The 5505-nt window shown below is 33.7% G+C and overlaps 1 pseudogene; it reads right to left on the bottom strand.

Moving 5' to 3' along the window:
- Positions 1–792: 792 nt before the first annotated feature.
- Positions 793–1461, bottom strand: LOC120166987 (annotated as a pseudogene).
- Between the last annotated feature and the right edge of the window lie 4044 nt (positions 1462–5505).

The following is a 5505-nucleotide window of genomic DNA, read 5'->3' as shown; positions in this document are numbered from 1 at the left end:
GTATCAATTCTTACATCTCCCACTACTGGTGGAGTGACCGCAAGTTTTGGTATGTTGGGGATATCATTATTGCTGAACCCAATGCCTATATTGCATTTGTGGGTAAAAGAGTAATTGAGTAAACAATGAATAAAACAATACCTGAAGGTTCACAGGCGGCTGAATATTTATTCCATAAGGGTTCATTCGATCCAATCGTACAACGTAATCCTTTAAAAGGTGTTCTGAGTGAGTTAGTTCAGCTCCACGATTTTTTTCCTTTGAATCAAAATTCAATCAAGTAGAGTCTTAAGTTAAATTATTTTCTTTGCAGTGAAAATGCAATTAGTTAGTTTATCAGAATCAAAATCAAAGCCAGCGTAATGGGCTTTGACTTTGTGACATAAAATGGAATTGTCGAAAAACGAATTATGTGGAAAATTATTATTATCCGATATTACTAATGAGTAAACCTTAATCAACAAGATAAAAAGCGAATTTTTCCTTCTGTGAAATGAAATTTGAATAAGGCGAGACAAATAAAATGAATTTTATCTTCCTCTATTGCTTGCGTATGTATATATAATTCAAATATAGGAAAAATAGAATATAAATATAGAGTCTCCCGAAAATTCTATTTTTACTAGAAATCTCTATTCTTGGATCGGATTCTAATGAATTGAATCTTTCAACAATTTGTAATAAACTCTTTCTTTACTAAATTCAACAATAAAAATTAGAAATTAAAATTAGAAGACAAGAACAATAGAATAATAAGTTTGTCTACCCACTTTCTTTTATTGATTTTATATCTTTTTCATCATATTCTATTTCCGTTTTGAATTTTCAAATTTTTCGTTAGATCAAAATATGATTTCACTTTTGATTGTATTTGATTCTATTTAATCGACAAAATCAAAAATGGGAAGTATAAACGAAAGTTTTGTTTATACAAAAATTCTTTCGATTAACCAACTAGTTACGAAATCGCGTTGATAGCCTCTAATCGTTTCCTAGCCCGTCTGAGAGCTAGATTTGCCTCAATTGTTTGCCTCTTGCCTTCAATTTTCCTCAAGTTAGCTTTCACTATTTCAAGAGCTTGCTGAGCCTCTTGTGGATCAATGTCACTACCCTTTTTAGCATCATTTATTAAAACAGTGATTTCATTGTTGCCTATTCTACCAAAACCACCCATCAGAGCCATCGTTAATAATTGGTCGTTAAGGCGTATTACCAAAATACCTATATCTACAGCTGTGCAATAGGCGCGTGATTTGGTAATACGCCAATTTGTCCGCTATTAGTAGATAAAATGATTTCTTTCACTTCTGAATCCCAAACAATTCGATTAAGGGTAAGTACGCAAAGATTTAAGGTCATTTCTTCAATTTGCTCTCCATTTCACAGTAGCTTCATCGATGTTACCTACCAAATAAAAGGCATATTTAGGAAGACCGTCTAATTCTCTGGAAAGGATCAATTTAAATCATGTAATTATTTCTGCTAGGCCAACATTTTTTATTAGTGTTTAAATTATACATTATTTTATGATTAATTACTCATCGATTAGATCATTTTAGTTGCTAACTTGGGCCTTTTCATTCATTTTCGATGCAAGACATTGAATTCCAGAAATTATGCTAAGAACAAAGAAATCGTGCAATTTTTTATTTTTCTAGATTCATGGTCGGATTAGTGGGCATGACGCATCTTACAAGGTGATGAGTTAGCACCTCCAGAAGGTACAGTCAGTGCTTCTAGAAGGACAAATGGGTCTTCCGCGTTTTTGAAATATGAATTCAAGTTAAACTCATGTTTTTAGGATTTTAGTTTAAATATTTTAAGAATTATCTTTAAAAATTATCTCATGTTTTTAGGAATTATCTTTTCTTTATTTTTAGGATTTTTTATAAGGCTATAAATACCCCTTGGGGTAAGCCTAATGGAATCATCCTTTCAATCCTTTCTTTAGCTTAATAAGAATCCTTTTTCTTTTATTTTTGTTTTCTTTAATTTTCTTTCAAGCCAAGGGATAAAACGATGACTCAATTCTAACGTGAGAATTGAAAAGCACTTGAATTACTTCAGGATATCTCTCTCTGTTTTCTGGGCTTACTTTCAAATCAAAATAATTTTCGAAACCAAAAAGTCGATGTTGGTCTGGATGTTGTTATGGTTAATGTGGGAGGAAGGATCGGCTTATTGAAGCACGTTCGACTTCCTGGGAACACACATAGCAAAATTGTTTGCTAAGAGAAAACTGAGATCGGAACCAGTTATTGTTGAAATAACATAATCCAAGTCGGCAGCTTTTTGAACCTCAACGTTTTTAGATGTACAACATTGTTGTTGCTTAGATCAATTCACAAATCGATATTAAAGATTGCACTTGGGTATTCGGTATACAAAGCATAGTCACGAGGATTTTTCCTTATAGACAAAGTAACTGACGTGAATCTCGAAGGGAAAATCTAATTTTGATAATCCGAAGAAAATTGAGTCAAAGCGAAAGCCTAAGGTTGATTTTACCATATTGAATTTTCTTTTAAACTTTCTTTTTAATTTTCTTTTTAATCTTCTTTGAAATCTTTTTATTTTTCTTTCTTCTATTTTCTTTCTCTTCATCTATAAATCCCCACCATTACTCAAATTCTACTCTATCCACTTCTTGGCTCAAAGATTAAACAAAGCATGAATAAATCATGAAGTTTCATTAGTCTCTGTGGGATCGACCCTTACTTCTCTTTTACTACGCTAAATTTCCTTTATTTATTAATTGAGAAGAAGAAATTATTTTGAACTGAAAAATGACCGCATCAAATTTGCGCTGTTGCTGGGGACTAACGGCAGATTACTGATTTATTTCTTTGTTTTTAATTTATGACCAGGTAGTAGAGGAAGCATTTTATGGGAGGCAACCCATTATTATTTTTATTTTTCGTTTCTTAAATTTTTATTTTTATTTTCAATTTTATTTTTCTGATTTATTTTTTATTTTATTTTCCTTTGATTTTTCAGGTACCCCATTATTCCTACTTGAATTTTAAGAAAAATAGAATCAAGAATTGTTCGAACCGAAAGCGAAAAAATGGCGAAAACCTGACCCCAAGGCGTGAAGAGATCCTGTGGCAACAAAGAAAGGAAGAATCATTCCAAAAAAAGAAAGCAAAATTTCGAAATACATTGTTCGAACAGTGCAGAAAAAATTCATTTGGTTCAAACAGTGCATAAAAATACATAGTAGATTCAAACAGTGCAGAAAAAAACATATTTGGTTCGAATTGTGCAAAAAAGTTCGAACAGAATAATACAGAAAAAACTGATTTGGTTCGAATAGTGTAGAAAAATACACAGCAGATTCGAACAATGCTGTGTAGAAAAGAACAATTCAGAAAAAAAATAGATTTGGTTCGAACTGTGCAGAAAGTTCGAACAAACAGTGCAAAAAAATGTAGCACATATAGTGAATGAGCAGAAAAAATAGTGCACTAACAGTAAAAAATAGTAGTATAGTTTTGGTTCGAACAGTGAAAAAATAGCAGTACAATTTTGGTTCGAACAGTAAAAAATAGTAGTACAGTTTTGGTTCGAACAATGAGAGAAAAAAAAAGAAAAAAAAAGAAAATGATAAATCTTGATTGAGTTCTTTTCTTGAGTATACTTCCTTTAGAATAAAATCTTGGAATGATCTATTATTTTCTTGATTTTAGTTTTCTAGAAAATTTTAATATATCTTCTGGTGGTTCTCGATCGGACATTCTACTCTACAATAGTTCATCTCGAGGCAGCCGTGGCCACTGTCGCTACTAGATTGGGGAGTATTCATTTTCCATCTCTTTTGCTTTATATTTTAATATACGTTTTGAGACAAAACGATTTAAGTGAGGGGAGGGGTTGCATGTTGAATTTCGCCTCACTTGTCGAATGATTGAACTTAAGATATTTTGATCTTGATATGTTGAGTTGTTTGTTGCCTATTCTCGTATTTATTTGATTACTTTAATCTTTTCCGATGAATTCTTTAATCTTGCTTTGAGTTTAACATTGGATGCATGATAGTTAATTGGCATAATTAGTGAATTTTATTAAATTTTTTATATTTCATGGTTTATTGGTTGAATTGATGCTAGACTTGATACATTGAGCCAATTTTGTGAGCTTTGAGGCTATTGAGCATACATGTTTCATTCTTTCTCTTTGTTTCTTTGTGTGTACCAAACTCATTTTTAGCATTCTAGAACTTGTGGTGGAATACTTGTTGAGACTACATCTTGAATTTGATGTTTTTAGTATGATAAAGGCATTTAGGATTAACCCTTTCGTTACCCAAAAAGCCTACCCTTTAATTTATCCCTTAGTAAACCACATTTGAGCATATTTTCCTTTGTTTGATTTTCAAATCACCAAATTAAACCCGAAGCCTTTTTTTTATTTTTCCCTCTTTTAGACATTAGTTTTTTTGCCCATTTTTGTTTATTAATTTATTATTATTATTATTATTTTACTACTATTATTATTATTAAATAAATTTTACTATTGCGGGCCCAAAATGCAACAAACCTAGAGCCCAAATTACAAAAGAGGCCCAATAATGACCCAAAAACCCAATCTGGTCCAGACCCAAACCCGGAGCCCAAATGTGTAGCCCTAAACCCAGTTAGGGTTTATATCTCATCATCCAGCAGCCGATGCCATGCCAGATCCAACGGTCCAAAGCTCTCCAAAAAGAAACCCTAAGATTATGATAGCCTACGAACCACGCAGTCGCCGCTGTTGCTGTCACCACCTCCACGTTGCTCCGCCACTGCCACGACGCCTGTCAAAGCTTCCAGAAGAGCCATTCCAGCCACACACGTTGCAACATAGGGTGAGTCACCACCGTAGGTTCGGTGACTCACCAAAAATCGCCCTTATTACACGGACTGAAGGGAGCTCTGACGAGGCTATAAAAAGTTGTCATCCCCTGCGAAATAAAGAGAGGAAAAAAAAATACATCAACCATAGAGGGAAACGACGAACACAACAAGCAAAGAAACAAAAAAAAGAGCAACACAGTAAACTATATACAAAGAGAAAAACTACCAACGATCCCAGTCAACCACGAATCAAAAGAAAAGAGAAGAAAACTTACCCTGCTCGTCAGTTTCACCGTGAAAACCGAAGGTAATACATATGGTTTTGTTTAGATTTAGGGAAATCTAAAGGGCTTTTAGCAAACCCACCTTAGATCTAGATAAAGGAAAATATAAGCTGTAATTTAGGGTATTTTTGTAAAATCCAGCCACCGGAGACGGTGGTCGACAGCGGAGCTAATGGCGGCATGCGGCTGTCAGCTGTAACCGGATTCCCTTCGGTAAGGGAACCTAGAGAGAAGCCAGAGAAAAATGCTTCTCTATATTTTAGAGAGAGAATGAGGAAGAGAGAAATGGAAATTTGGCCTTAAGGCTAGTGTTAAAGGGGTATAAATACCCTCACCAAAACGACGTAGTTTTGGTGAGGGCCTTTGTGTAATTTCATACATGGACA

Source organism: Hibiscus syriacus, unplaced genomic scaffold (genome assembly GCF_006381635.1).
Source record: "Hibiscus syriacus cultivar Baekdansim isolate YM2019G1 unplaced genomic scaffold, ASM638163v2 tig00111659_pilon, whole genome shotgun sequence".
NCBI lineage: Eukaryota > Viridiplantae > Streptophyta > Magnoliopsida > Malvales > Malvaceae > Hibiscus > Hibiscus syriacus.
The sequence above is the reverse complement of the archived record's forward strand: the minus strand, read 5'-3'. Positions and strand labels throughout refer to the sequence as shown.